The 16573-nt window shown below is 42.9% G+C and overlaps 1 protein-coding gene across 1 annotated transcript in view; it reads right to left on the reverse strand.

The window, feature by feature from the left end:
- Positions 1-16573, reverse strand: part of LOC311130287 (microtubule-associated serine/threonine-protein kinase 2-like) — a 283934-nt gene that overhangs the window by 45252 nt on the left and 222109 nt on the right. The window lies entirely within an intron of this gene.

The following is a 16573-nucleotide window of genomic DNA, read 5'->3' on the forward strand; positions in this document are numbered from 1 at the left end:
CAGGGATGAGGTTGATTAAACGATCTGGAGTTCGGGTCTATATAGAACCCCCAATTTCTGTCTGCTAGTTAGCCTACATTGTGCCTAACAACCTGCTCAACATAGAGAACAGCTGGGGGGTGCCTAACAACCTGCTCAACATAGAGAACAGCTGGGGGGTGCCTAACAACCTGCTCAACATAGAGAACAGCTGGGGGGTGCCTAACAACCTGCTCAACATAGAGAACAGCTGGGGGGTGCCTAACAACCTGCTCAACATAGAGAACAGCTGGGGGGTGCCTAACAACCTGCTCAACATAGAGAACAGCTGGGGGGTGCCTAACAACCTGCTCAACATAGAGAACAGCTGGGGGGTGCCTAACAACCTGCTCAACATAGAGAACAGCTGGGGGGTGCCTAACAACCTGCTCAACATAGAGAACAGCTGGGGGGTGCCTAACAACCTGCTCAACATAGAGAACAGCTGGGGGGTGCCTAACAACCTGCTCAACATAGAGAACAGCTGGGGGGTGCCTAACAACCTGCTCAACATAGAGAACAGCTGGGGGGTGCCTAACAAATTGCTCAATATGGAAAAGCCAAATCTGCTCCACATAAATCACCCCAATAAATCTGCAAAGTGGGACAGTGGGAAATGGAGGTTGGGGGGCGTGAAACATGGAGCGCTGCCTGATCTCACCCTTCACTGGGTGGGGAAGCATGGCGGGGGGCTGGGGGTTGGAGCTCACCTCCCTCCCACATCAATTATGTATTTTCTGAGAAAGTGTAGCCAGTACAAAACCTTTAAATATTAATATAAACATTCATTCCCTGTCTATTTGTTTGAGTAGGAAACGCTTGGCTCTTTGTGTGTGTGTATGAATGAGTGTGTGTATCTGTCCTGTAACTGGGAGTGCGTAACATTGAGTAGCAGTACGTTGAGGCTGGGCCCTGGGCCTGTCAGTGAAAGCTGTGTTTAAATGGGCTTGGGGCCTCAGAGGGGCTATTAGGAGGCGAGGAGAATGAGCTGCATAGGTACAGACAGTACTGTAGATGCAGACAGGGGGCTGGATAGATACATAGACAGACAGACAGACAGACAGACAGACAGACAGACAGACAGACAGACAGACAGACAGATAGACAGATAGACACCTCACTGAGAAGATGAACCATTATTCAAATGGAGCTCTGTCCACAGACATACGGCAGGGGATCCATCTCACTCTACATTATGGTGGGGAGAGATACTGTAGTCTACTGCAGGGGAACAAAGACATACTGTGTGTGTGTGTCTGTGTGTGTGTGTGTGTGTGTGTGTGTGTGTGTGTGTGTGTGTGTGTGTGTCAAGGCTAAAAGCGATTCAGAGGCGTATACAGTATGCAATATGCACTCGAGAGCCCATGGTGTGTAACATGATAGTCCTATGAGATTTCACTAAAAACCTCCTGTGTTTTCCTCAGGGGAGAAGCCCTATCCTCATTCTACACCTGGGTTGCCGCTCATTAAAGAAGAGATGTATGCAAACAGACAGCTAGCTACCGCAGTGACAGTGACCTATTTCACCACCCACATAAAAAACACAGAGACATACACACTCAGACAGAGACATACACACTCAGACAGAGACATACACACTCAGACAGAGACATACACACTCAGACAGAGACATACTCACTCACTTTTCCATTAAAACGATAAGAAAATGTGAATTCACAATACAGATGCACTGCTGCCGGCAACGGTTTGGCTCTCAGGGTGCATCCCTTTCAGATGGTTAAGCATTGCACCTGTACTGTCATTACTGTACCTCAATACTACACCTCCATCTCTATGGAGTGTGGAGTTCCCACCCTGGTGACTGCCCTCAGAACACCTGTCCCTTTCAGCCAATCAAAACTCAGAGAACACTGTCTTATCCAATCAGATATCTGCTACGCACTGTGCACTCAGTAAATAATAGACTGACCACCGAACGAGAGACAGAGAAAGAAGAGAGAGAAATAAATGGAGAGAGATAGGGATAGAGGGAGACAGAACACAAATATAGAGATACAGTAGAGAGAGAGAGAGAGAGAGAGAGAGAGAGAGAGAGAGAGAGAGAGAGAGAGAGAGAGAGAGAGAGAACACAAAGGGAGGGAGAGATAGATCGATAGGGAGAGAGAGGGGAGATGGACAGAGAGAAAGGAGAGTGATAGGGAGAGATAGAGAAAGAGAGGGAGGGAGAGGGAGACAAGGACGGAGATAGAGAGAGAAATATATAGAGAGGGAGAGCAACGGAGAGAGAAAGAGGAGACAGAGAGAAAGAGGGAGAGATAGATAGCGAGAGAGGGGGGAGACAGAGTGAAAGAGGGAGAGTGTGAGAGAGGGATTGAAGGAGAGCGGGAGAGTGAGAGATGGGGGAGGGATGGAGAAAGAGAGCAAGAGATAGAGATTGAGAGAATCTGTATTTAATGAAATTCCTTTTCAGACAGGAACTTCAACCTTTTTTCTCAGCTGTATTGATGATGTGTTATTAAAAATCCCCCATTTCATTAGCATTAAGTCGTTAGGAAAAGAAAGGCCATGATTAAACTCCCTTCACTCTGCTGGAGCTGAGGAACTAAGGAGGAAGTCATATGGGGTTAAGACTGGCTGACTAACTGGCTGACTATCAGCTATAGGGACTGACTGACTGACTAACTAACTTGCTGATTGACTGACTAACTAACTGGCTGACTATCAGCTATAGGGACTGACTGACTGACTTGCTGATTGATTGACTAACTAACTGGCTGACTATCAGCTATAGGGACTGACTGACTAACTTTCTGATTGATTGACTAACTAACTGGCTGACTATCAGCTATAGGGACTGACTGACTGACTGACTAACTTGCTGATTGATTGACTAACTAACTGACTGACTATCAGCTACAGGGTCTAACTAACTGGCTGTCTATCAGCTATAGGGTCTGACTAACTGGGTGACTATCAGCTATAGGGTCTGACTAACTGGGTGACTATCAGCTATAGCAGTGGTCGCTTTCTGAGTCAAATTGCAAGCCGAGATCTACCGCTTTTTAAAAACATGATTTAAAAAACAAAAGCCTATGCAACATTAACCAATTAAAAACAGTTCTGACTGTGTAGGAGGGCGGGAGAGAATGGGTGTGTGTAGGCATAGGGTATATGTTGTGTGTGAAGGCATAGGGCATATGTTGTGTGTGGATGAAGGAGAATGGATGCGTAACTAGCTGTATAGAGGGGTGAAAATGTGTCTGAGAAAAAGGGAGGGGGGAAAAGACGGAGGTGGTGATAAACTGGGCCTGGGTGGGCTTGGGGAGTAAGGATGGGAGGTGGTGATAAACTGGGCCTGGGTGGGCTAGGGGAGTAAGGATGGGAGGTGGTGATAAACTGGGCCTGGGTGGACTTGGGGAGTAAGGATGGGAGGTGGTGATAAACTGGGCCTGGGTGGGCTTGGGGAGTAAGGATGGGAGGTGGTGATAAACTGGGCCTGGGTGGGATTGGGGAGTAAGGATGGGAGGTGGTGATAAACTGGGCCTGGGTGGGCTTGGGGAGTAAGGATGGGAGGTGGTGATAAACTGGGCCTGGGTGGGCTTGGGGAGTAAGGACGGGAGGTGGTGATAAACTGGGCCTGGGTGGGATTGGGGAGTAAGGATGGGAGGTGGTGATAAACTGGGCTTGGGTGGGATAAAGAGGGGAGAACTGGGAGGGGGTGGTGGAGAGGGATGGATTTGGTTTGGGAGAGAGAGAGCGAGCGAGAGAGAGAAGGAAGGACTTTTTTTTTTGTGACTTGCAAACCCGCTGAAAAATAAATACGAGTTCTGGACAGATTAGGAAAGAATGTTGAATCATTATTATTCCTTGTTTGTCATTATAACTAAGACTCAATGGCGGTTGAAGGATGGGACTAATAACAAATAACAACAAATAATAACAAAGATAGCTAATAATGTAAGCATACTGTGTCCATAATAAGTATATAGGTTGTATGTTGGGAGCTTTTGGGAAAGAGCACAGTTAGAAAGATATGGCATATAGAAGCAAACCGGATGGACATCATGAAAATGATCGGAGAGGTTGAGAGTCGAAGAAGTTCAGGAGCAAAAAATAAATAAAAATAAAAATAAAAATAATATATATATATATATATATATATATATATATATATATATATATATATATATATAATAGAATTATTGTAAAATTAACTCTGTCCATAAGGTGTAGATAGTAAGTAATAATATAAATATAATATGCCATTTAGCAGACGCTTTTATCCAAAGCGACCTACAGTCATGCGTGCATACATTATACTTTTTTTGTGTATGGGTGGTCCCGGGGATCGAACCCACTACCTTGGCGTTACAAGCGCCGTGCTCTACCAGCTGAACTACAGCTGGTATAGACCGGAAGTAGAGGCCTGGGCATTGTTGTTCACTAATTTACTCCAAGTAGAGAAAGGATGGCGGGGTTGAAAAGTAATAAAGGGGAGTATATATATAAAAAACATGGGGGATTGGAAGTGATGCAGACAATTACATTGATAGAAGATACAATCTAGCCCCCCCACCGCAAACCACTAATTCCTATTATTAACAGTGTTGAACAGTGTTGAATTACACTAATATGTGAAAACAATATTTTTTGCGAACAGTTTCTTCATTTTGTTGTAATAACAAGATTGGTAGATACGTGAAAATTGTTTTGGGAAATCTGTTGCAGCTCAAGTCTACTACAAAATCCACAATGCAATGTTCTCTCTCTCCCTGGGCTGGCTGGCTGGCTAGCAAGATAGAAAACATAGCTACACACAATAATACCAGAGTCAATATCAGCATGTGAAGTAGCTAGCTAGCTGTAAAATCACCTAAACAAACCGCAATATAAATTTAGGAGTCTATATCACCGAGTTCAACTTGCAGTTCGTCTCTGTCACTGAGCTATAAACAGCGTCTCTACCCAGAGCGAGAGCAGAGTTACGTTGCTTTCCCACAGAGATAATTTTGAAGAGATGGGAAAATCCATTAGATTCGGATTGCGTGACGATTATCTTAGCAACCGCGTGATGCAACATGACATTGTGAATGCAATTGGTCAAAAGTCAGTTGGGTCTGTTTCCTACAGACACGGCGCATTGCGACATGGTACTTGAAGGCGAAACGGAGGTGAATAATTTGGTCCACTGATTAGATTGAGCACATCTAAGCGAAATCTATACTTTAAATGACGATATAAACGGATGGATGTATTCTAGACAAGTATGGCCATACCATCTATTGGCTGATTTGTTTTAAAAGTGTTATGAAATGTGATAGTGTGTAATCCCCAGTGACGAGAATGATATAGCTATGACGCGTTCCTACATGATTTCCTGATTTTCACAGGGGGACCACTTAGAAGTTAAATCACGGGGGGGGAAAAATGGTATTTTACCCACTGATAGAACATAGGCTTTCACCAAATTGACAGGAGTTTCATGATTTCTATTTCTGTAGGTGGATTATCCCTTTAAGTGGAAGTTTTTCTCCAATGTATGTACAATGACATAATCCACAGTTACTTTTTGGTACATTAGGAGAGGAGTTGGAGCTTAAATGCCCTAAAAAGGCTTAGCGCCTCAAGTACAAAGACATACTTTGCTTTATGTTATTATTTTAAAAAATGGTCTGCTCAGCCCACATGCTCTATATACAGTGGGGGGAAAAAGTATTTAGTCAGCCACCAATTGTGCAAGTTCTCCCACTTAAAAAGATGAGAGAGGCCTATAATTTTCATAATAGGTACACGTCAACTATGACAGACAAAATGAGAAAAAAAATCCAGAAAATCACATTGTAGGATTTTTTATGAATTTATTTGCAAATTATGGTGGAGAATAAGTATTTGGTCAATAACAAAAGTTTCTCAATACTTTGTTATATACCCTTTGTTGGCAATGACACAGGTCAAACGTTTTCTGTAAGTCTTCACAAGGTTTTCACACACTGTTGCTGGTATTTTGGCCCATACCTCCATGCAGATCTCCTCTAGAGCAGTGATGTTTTGGGGCTGTCGCTGGGCAACACAGACTTTCAACTCCCTCCAAAGATTTTCTATGGGGTTGAGATCTGGAGACTGGCTAGGCCACTCCAGGACCTTGAAATGCTTCTTACGAAGCCACTCCTTCGTTGCCCGGGCGGTGTGTTTGGGATCATTGTCATGCTGAAAGACCCAGCCACGTTTCATCTTCAATGCCCTTGCTGATGGAAGGAGGTTTTCACTCAAAATCTCACGATACATGGCCCCATTCATTCTTTCCTTTACACAGATCAGTCGTCCTGGTCCCTTTGCAGAAAAACAGCCCCAAAGCATGATGTTTCCACCCCCATGCTTCACAGTAGGTATGGTGTTCTTTGGATGCAACTCAGCATTCTTTGTCCTCCAAACACGACGAGTTGAGTTTTTACCAAAAAGTTATATTTTGGTTTCATCTGACCATATGACATTCTCCCAATCCTCTTCTGGATCATCCAAATGCACTCTAGCAAACTTCAGACGGGCCTGGACATGTACTGGCTTAAGCAGGGGGACACGTCTTGCACTGCAGGATTTGAGTCCCTGGCGGCGTAGTGTGTGTTACTGATGGTAGGCTTTGTTACTTTGGTCCCAGCTCTCTGCAGGTCATTCACTAGGTCCCCCCGTGTGGTTCTGGGATTTTTGCTCACCGTTCTTGTGATCATTTTGACCCCACGGGGTGAGCTCTTGCGTGGAGCCCCAGATCGAGGGAGATTATCAGTGGTCTTGTATGTCTTCCATTTCCTAATAATTGCTCCTACAGTTGATTTCTTCAAACCAAGCTGCTTACCTATTGCAGATTCAGTCTTCCCAGCCTGGTGCAGGTCTACAATTTTGTTTCTGGTGTCCTTTGACAGCTCTTTGGTCTTGGCCATAGTGGAGTTTGGAGTGTGACTGTTTGAGGTTGTGGACAGTTGTCTTTTATACTGATTACAAGTTCAAACAGGTGCCATTAATACAGGTAACGAGTGGAGGACAGAGGAGCCTCTTAAAGAAGAAGTTACAGGTCTGTGAGAGACAGAAATCTTGCTTGTTTGTAGGTGACCACTTATTTTCCACCATAATTTGCAAATAAATTCATAAAAAATCCTACAATGTGATTTTCTGGATTTTTTTTCTCAATTTGTCTGTCATAGTGTACCTATGATGAAAATTACAGGCCTCTCTCATCTTTTTAAGTGGGAGAATTTGCACAATTGGTGGCTGACTAAATAACCTTTTCTAGCATGAGAGCTACTTTTAAAAATGAAACATGTCACGAGCTATAATATTTTCCCTAGCTTTCAAATAGGAACTTCTTCTCCTCTCCCCTGCAACTCTTCCCCGGGTCCTTAGTGTACAAGAGAAAGTAGTGCACTATGTGTTCTGTCAATATAACTGGTAAAATAATGGTTAATAAACAACTAAGGGGTCCCTATAAAATCTGGGATGTTTTCTGTTTTATTTTTCCTGCTTTATTATGTTTTGTTTTTCACTCTCAAAATTACAATTGTTCAGAGAAAAATGAGTGCTGGGAAAATGAGAAAAGTGGACTCTGAATGTCGTGTGTTTAAAGAAGAATGGACAGTAAAATACTTTTTTACTAATATTTGACATATGGCCAAGAAAGTGTTGCCATTTTTAAGGAATGTAATCTCAATCGTCATTTTTCAAGCATTGGCCTACTAAAAAGATCACAAAGGATCCTTGTTTTTTTCAGCCCCATATATATGTGTGTGAACAAACGTTCTCAGTCATAAATTACAACAAATCCCATCACAGGTCAAATTTAACAAATGACCACTTGTCAGCTGTTCTGAGAATCTCTACATCAAAGATGACAGCAGACTTTGATGCCCTTGCCAAGAGAGGTGAGCAGACCCATTGTTCACATTAAGACTTGAATAACCGTGACTGTGGTAGGCAAGGATTATGCTTTTTCATGGTGATGGTTATGCAGTGAGAACTATCCAGCAATGCACTTGGATACAGGTAATAACAAATCAGTCAGATTTGGACTGAGGTGATTGGATAACTGTAAATATGGCTCACAATGGAGATTAGAATTGTTCCTTAATATGCTTTAAAAAACAGACCATTCCAAATGAAACGGATGTTCTTACCATATGTTTCACTCAAATTTTAGAATAGCTGCTGTTACATTTTCCATGTCTCCAGTCATATAATATATATTTTTAAGTTAGCATATTGTGACTGTCAGTTTGATTGTACTTCACAAGGGTAGAGATGCAGGATCTGTGTGTGTGTGTTTGACTGTGTATATGATGTTATAAATTATATCAATTTTGTGAACATATTGTAAAAAATTTGTTCACAAAAAACAAGAGTAGAGATGGTACAAGGGTAGAATTGTTCTGCAAGCATATGTACACCTACAGTACACTAGTAGTTGCGTGTCAATGTGAAAATGAATAAAGGCTTAACATGTTTTGTCACGCATATAGTATGTGGCCCTTCACTTGGTTTCAAAAACTCTATGTGGCCCTTGAGCCAAAAGGTTTGCCCACCCCTGATCTACAGGGACTGACTTACTGATTGACTATCAGCTATAGGGACTCACTGACTGATTGACTATCAGCTATAGGGACTCACTGACTGATTGACTATCAGCTATAGGGACTGACTGACTGATTGACTATCAGCTATAGGGACTGCCTGACTGATTAACTATCAGCTGTAGGGACTGACTGACTGATTGAATATCAGCTATAGGGACTGACTGACTGATTAACTATCAGCTATAGGGACTGACTGACTGATTGACTATCAGCTATAGGGACTGACTGACTGATTGACTATCAGCTATAGGGACTGACTGATTGACTATCAGCTATAGGGACTGACTGACTGACTGACTGACTATCAGCTATAGGGACTGACTGACTGATTGACTATCAGCTATAGGGACTGACTGACTGATTAACTATCAGCTATAGGGACTGACTGACTGATTGACTATCAGCTATAGGGACTGACTGACTGATTGACTATCAGCTATAGGGACTGACTGACTGATTGACTATCAGCTATAGGGACTGACCGACTGATTGACTCTCAGCTATAGGGACTGACTGACTATCAGCTATAGGGACTGACTGACTACCTGGCTGACTACCTGGCTGACTATCAGCTATAGGAACTGACTAACTGGCTGACTACCTGGCTGACTATCAGCTATAGGAACTGACTAACTGGCTGACTACCTGGCTGACTATCAGCTATAGGAACTGACTAACTGGCTGACTACCTGGCTGACTATCAGCTATAGGAACTGACTACCTGGCTGACTACCTGGCTGACTATCAGCTATAGGAACTGACTAACTGGCTGACTATCAGCTATCGGGACTGACTGACTACCTGGCTGACTATCAGCTATCGGGACTGACTGAATGAGGGGAGAAGAGCAACACACTCCAATAGGTCTGTATGTGGAAGAAAGTGAACATTTGAGCTGTGTGAACATAAACAGTTTTTTGGGATGATTGACAGGGCTTTAACTCTCATTAGCAGTAACTGTCTCTCTTAGTAGAGGAGTGTATTAATGAATCTTTCTGAGTCAGAACCCCTCTCCTCCACACAGAGTGAGTGGTGAGGTATCAGAACACTCCTTTAAAACTCTGCCAGCCAGACAGCATCACACAACTAACAGTAGGACCACAACTACACTACCGTTCAAAAGTTTGGGGTCACTTAGAAATGTCTTTGTTTTCGAAAGAAAAGCAATTTTTTTGTCCATTATATAATATCAAATTGATCAGAAATACAGTGGATACATTGTTAATGTTGTAAATTGCTATTGTGGCTGGAAACGGCTGACTTTTTATGGAATATCTACATAGGCGTACAGAGGCCCATTATCAGCAACCAACAGTCCTGTGTTCCAATGATATTTACATCATTAGCATGACATGTTGTGTTTGCTAATCCAAGTTTATCATTTTAAAAGGCTAATTGATCATTAGAAATCCCTTTTGCAATGATGTTAGCACAGCTGAAAACTGTTGTGCTAATTAAAGTAGCAATAAAACTGGACTTCTTGAGACTAGTTGAGTATCTGGAGCATCAGCAATTGTGGGTTCGATTACAGGCTCAAAATGGCCAGAAACAAAGAACTTTCTTCTGGAACTCGTCAGTCTATTCTTGTTCTGAGAAATGAAGGCAGCAGCAGCACAAAATAACACTACTGATCTCTCAAAGCTATCACACTTTTATGAAGCCTTCAGCTATTCAAGATGGACTTTTGCAGCAATTGGCTAATTTCAGTATATTACAAATGTCTCTCATATGTAAAACCTTAGACTTGTTTAAGGAAGGTATAACTGGTTTTGGGGGAATTTCGTTGATTATGATCTTAATTGTGTTTTAGTTAGTTAGCTGTTAATGTTCCCCCAGGTTGGCACACAGCTGGTATGGCAGAGGGGCAGACAGATGGGGCAGAGACTGAGACTGGTACTAGGTCTGTTGCCATGGAAATAATAGCCACAGCATCTTTCTGGGCAGAAACAGTCGACTGAAGGGCACAGAGAGAGAGAGAAATATATAGAGAGGGAGGGAAATACCACTGTGTTGATTATGGATGCTGCTCACGACCTGCCATTTCCCAGCAGCCACAAAACCATCAGTAGGAAGAGAAGCTGAGAGCAGTCCGCCTCTCTCTCCCTCTTATCTGCTTTCTCCTCGTGTCTCAGTGTTTCTCTCTCTCTCTTTTCTGCATTCTTAAGCTCTCCATTGGCGTCACTCCCTATTGTCCCTGTGTGCTGGTGTCCCTCTCCTCTTCAGTGTCTCTGTCCCTATATGTGCTCTCTCTCTCTATATTTCCTCTCTGTTCCCCCCCCCCCTCTCTCTTCAGAACTCCGTTCATAAGAGCCCCACCCGGGGGGAGATAAGTAGTGAATGTGATTAGAGTCTGGAGCCACTATGGTGACAGAGGCTTTTACAAAGCATTATCTGGTTTTCTGGGACAACGCATCTCTTTTATGTGTGTGTTTGTGTGTGGCTAAGAGCAGCATCGTGACACAGGAAAGTTACACAACAACATCTTGTCTCAGAGTGCTGTGATCAGAGAGCCTCTTGAGCCAAGAGACAACACTTCCAGCCTTTGTGTGTGTGTGTGTGATTGACAGGCTATACACGTCAGCTACTACAGCAACTGAAATAACTGCAACACTTAACAAAGAGTTGCAGTTAGTATCGGAACGGGTGGCAAGGAATAAGTTATTCCTGAATATTTCCAAAATAATTTATTTGTATTTGGGTCAAATCATTCACTATATCCTAAACCTCAACTACAGTGAGGGAAAAAAGTATTTGATCCCCTGCTGATTTTGTACGTTTGCCCACTGACAAAGACATGATCAGTCTATCATTTTAATGGTAGGTTTATTTGAACAGTGAGAGACAGAATAACAACAACAAAAATCCAGAAAAACGCATGTAAAAAATGTTATAAATTGATTTGCATTTTAATGAGGGAAATAAGTATTTGACCCCTCTGCAAAACATGACTTAGTACTTGGTGGCAAAACCCTTGTTGGCAATCACAGAGGTCAGACGTTTCTTGTAGTTGGCCACCAGGTTTGCACACATCTCAGGAGGGATTTTGTCCCACTCCTCTTTGCAGATCTTCTCCAAGTCATTAAGGTTTCGAGGCTGACGTTTGGGAACTTGAACCTTCAGCTCCCTCCATAGATTTTCTATGGGACTAAGGTCTGGAGACTGGCTAGGCCACTCCAGGACCTTAATGTGCTTCTTCTTGAGCCACTCCTTTGTTGCCTTGGCCGTGTGTTTTGGGTCATTGTCATGCTGGAATACCCATCCACGACCCATTTTCAATGCCCTGGCTGAGGGAAGGAGGTTCTCACCCAAGATTTGACGGTACATGGCCCCGTCCATCGTCCCTTTGATGCTGTGAAGTTGTCCTGTCCCCTTAGCAGAAAAACACCCCCAAAGCATAATGTTTCCACCTCCATGTTTGACGGTGGGGATGGTGTTCTTGGGGTCATAGGCAGCATTCCTCCTCCTCCAAACACGGCGAGTTGAGTTGATGCCAAAGAGCTCCATTTTGGTCTCATCTGACCACAACACCTTCACCCAGTTCTCCTCTGAATCATTCAGATGTTCATTGGGAAACTTCAGACGGGCCTGTATATGTGCTTTCTTGAGCAGGGGGACCTTGCGGGCGCTGCAGGATTTCAGTCCTTCACGGCGTAGTGTGTTACCAATTGTTTTCTTGGTGACAATGGTCCCAGCTGCCTTGAGATCATTGACAAGATCCTCCCGTGTAGTTCTGGGCTGATTCCTCACCATTCTCATGATCATTGCAACTCCACGAGGTGAGATCTTGCATGGAGCCCCAGGCCGAGGGAGATTGACAGTACTTTTGTGTTTCTTCCATTTGCGAATAATCACACCAACTGTTGTCACCTTCTCACCAAGCTGCTTGGCGATGGTCTTGTAGCCCATTCCAGCCTTGTGTAGGTCTACAATCTTGTCCCTGACATCCTTGCGTTTTTCTGGATTTTTTTGTTGTTATTCTGTCTCTTACTGTTCAAATAAACCTACCATTAAAAGTATAGACTGATCATTTCTTTGTCAGTGGGCAAATGTACAAAATCAGCAGGGGATCAAATACTTTTTTCCCTCACTGTACATCTCGTAATGAATAATGTGGAAATTGAGCAAGTTGAGGTGACTAAACTGCTTGGAGTAACCCTGGATTGTAGACTGTCATGGTCAAAGCATATTGATACAACAGTAGCTAAGATGGGGAGAAGTATGTCCATAATTAAGCACTGCTCTGCCTTCTTAACAACACTATCAATAAGGCAGGTCCTACAGGCCCTAGTTTTGTCGCACCTAGACTACTGTTCAGTAGTGTGGTCAGGTGCCACAAAGAGGGACTTGGGAAAATTGCAGTTGGCTCAGAACTGGGCAGCACGGCTGGCCCTTAAAAGTACACGGAGAGCGAACATTGATGACATACATGTCAGTGTCTCCTGGCTCAGAGTGGAAAAGAGACTGACTTCATCACTGCTTGTTTTTGTGAGAGGTGTTGACGAGACATGCCACCAGAGGTCTCTTCACAGTCCCCAAGTCCAGAACAGACTATGGGAGGCGCACAGTACTACATAGAGCCATGACTACATGGAACTCTATTCTACATCAGGTAACTGATGCAAGCAGTAGAATCAGATTCAAAAAACAGGTAAAAATACACCTTGTGGAACAGCGGGGACTGTGAAGAGACACACACACAGGTAAATACACACATACATACAGACACTCACTCTACACACACATACACATGGATGTTGTATTGTACATTTGTGATAGTGGAGTAGTGGCCTGAGGGAACACACTAAATGTATTGGTTAAAGTGTTATGAAATATAATGTCATGTAATATTTTAAATTGTATATAACTGCCTTAATGTTGCAGGACCCCAGGAAGAGTAGCTGCTGTGGGGATCCTTAATAAATACAAATTACTCTGTATGGTGTGAGTACTCTGTATGTATGGTGTGAGTACTCTGTATGTATGGTGTGAGTACTCTGTATGTATGGTGTGAGTACTCTGTATGTATGGTGTGAGTACTCTGTATGGTGTGAGTACTCTGTATGGTGTGAGTACTCTGTATGGTGTGAGTACTCTGTATTGTATGAGTACTCTGTATGGTATGAGTACTCTGTATGTGTGGCTTGCTGAGTGGATCCATGCTGTGTTGGCACCTTGCCATGTCATGAAACGGTTGTCTCCACATGCAGTGGTTCCGGCTCTCTGCACTCATGCACAGACAGACGACACACACTAATGTCACAGAACAACAGAGCTTCTAGTCCCTGACTGTGCAGAGCTCTGTGTGCATTCTCAGTTCCTAATTGGGTCGTATGTGATACTATATTTCTGGGAGACCACGTGGAGTTTTCTGCTGCAAAACCCCCTTATAGAAACGGCATGCTGTGATGAACTGCAGTGGATGGGCTCGGAAAATATCAACTTTAGCTAAGACTAGAGAAAGGCTACACACGTTTGATGAGGGTTCGTCGGATCCATTGTGTGTGTGTAAGTGAGTGAGTGTTCGGATCCATTGTGTGTGTGTAAGTGAGTGAGTGTTCGGATCCATTGTGTGTGTGTAAGTGAGTGAGTGTTCGGATCCATTGTGTGTGTGTAAGTGAGTGAGTGTTCGGATCCATTGTGTGTGTGTAAGTGAGTGAGTGTTCGGATCCATTGTGTGTGTGTAAGTGAGTGAGTGTTCGGATCCATTGTGTGTGTGTAAGTGAGTGAGTGTTCGGATCCATTGTGTGTGTGTAAGTGAGTGAGTGTTCGGATCCATTGTGTGTGTGTAAGTGAGTGAGTGTTCGGATCCATTGTGTGTGTGTAAGTGAGTGAGTGTTCGGATCCATTGTGTGTGTGTAAGTGAGTGAGTGTTCGTGTGTCCTTGTTTTCCTACCTTATCGGGACCCCAATGCCCCAACAATTTACCCGAATGTCCTGACAACGGCAGGAAAACAAAGTTTTTTTTTGAAAAGTCAGGACTTTTTTCATGTCCTGAATTTGTTCCAATGCTATTTTGAGCTTGAAGTGGAACTGACTGCATTTGAACTACTTTGCAGAAATGAAACAAATAGACAATTATAATATCAGTCAAAAATATAAAATTGCCAGTTTATGCTTCAAAACCAACTTTATAAGAGGTTTTAAAAATAGGTTCTACTTGATGTACAGTAAGGCATTGTTGGCAGAACAGATGGATGCAGTTCAATGCATGATTCATATAAATCACCAATAAATGTCTTGGTAGTCCAAAAAATATTGCTATCAGGTTGTAAATCACAGCTGGTCTGCTACATTGTTTGCTGCCAAAACCCATTTGGGATGTTTCAGTTTCAATAACTCAATATTTTGAACAAAAACGGACAACTGTAACTAAGGCTGGGAATGTCAATAAAATCAAACTAGCAAGGGCAATCGTCACAAGTCAGTCATAACGTGGCTAATAGGGCTAGCGTGTCAAACACAAGGCCTGCGGGTTGAATAGGACACACAAGCCAGTAGAAATGAGTCAACAGCTGAGTCATCTACTGTACTTTATAAAATGACAGCCTGATGCGCGCTCGCATCGGTCAATTCAACTTCAATTACGCCGCTTTCGTGTGTCTCGTTTACATCGCGCAGCGGAGGGAAAGTGTACAGACACACGCCACAGTCCTAGCTAGGGTACTAACGTGTTGCTGTCTGGCTTCGGTTTTTAAAGCTTGACAATTAATAACCAAAAACCAAAACCTGCAACGAAACACCATGCAAAAGAGAAAAATGTAGGCAGGCCTATTACAGCAACATTTGAGCAGTAGCCTAGGTTGGCTACTCAACTACAATAGCAACATGTTGAGTGCACCATACAGCAATGCTGCACTCTACCGCACCGGTGATCCATGCAGTGTAAAAAAAAGAAAAACATGTTTTAAGTTTACCTATAGCTACGTTTTCGTTATTTGGAGTTATTACATACTTTTTGATTAGGGTTGCAAATATAAATGTATCTCTTTTGTGTTAATATGTAAAAATGCTATATATAGCATCCTATGTACATACGTGTACATTATAAAGGGCCATATTTTAACAAATAAAACAATGGCCAGTTTGGATCACAGATGCACGGGAAAAAAAAGAAAGAAAAAAAAGAATATTGTCTGGCTCGTGAATTGGTTGTGTTTTTTCAATATGGTCCGTGCGCTGATTGAGTTTGGCACCCCTGGGCTAGCGTATCTATTTATGTAGCTTGCTATTTATTTAGCAAGCTAAAAACACGTAGCCTAACGTTAACAAGCTCGCTAGCTAGCTGCTGGGAGGATGTCGTGTCAATGCAGGAGTGGGTGAGTGACAGACTTTTCCCCCTCATATCGTTTTTCGTTGGCTACAGCTAGAGATGCTACAGGTGTCATTTGGTTAGCTAGCAAGAAATGTGAATTGATTTGCTAGCTAGCTAGCTATGGCTGAACTTGAACAACTGTTATCCACAGTTAGCATATCTCTTAGTTGTCAATGAAATGTATTTGGCATCGATCAAATGGGCGAGCAGGCAGGCAAGTTCCCATTCAGTTGTCAAAACGTGTGTTGGGACAACCATGCATTTGCAGGCAAGCTGCAAAAGGACGAGCAGGCTACTATTCCCCATCGTTTATCAGTGCAATTATGACGGCCAACTAGCTGAAAAAGTTTTAGAGGGTTTATCTAATGTTCCGTCGTTAGATTTTAGTTAATCTCGCTCTGGCTAGCATTAGTTGTTGATCTTGTTGTTGTTGATGTGCATAGGCAACTGAGGGAGAGAGAGCCTACCTTTTCATGGTTGTTTGATCAAAAGGATTGTGAAGATCCCAAATGTAAGACTCCCGTGGTATTTACAGCGCAACTCCCCAAATACAGGTGTGCCAAGCTTGTTTGCTCAAATTTCTTAAAACCTGTTTTTGCTTTGTCATTATGGGGTATTGTGTGTAGATTGACGAGAGAAAAAAAGCAATTTAATCAATTTTAGA

Source organism: Coregonus lavaretus, assembly GCF_964263955.1.
Source record: "Coregonus lavaretus genome assembly, chromosome: 6".
Classification (NCBI taxonomy): Eukaryota; Metazoa; Chordata; class Actinopteri; order Salmoniformes; family Salmonidae; genus Coregonus; species Coregonus lavaretus.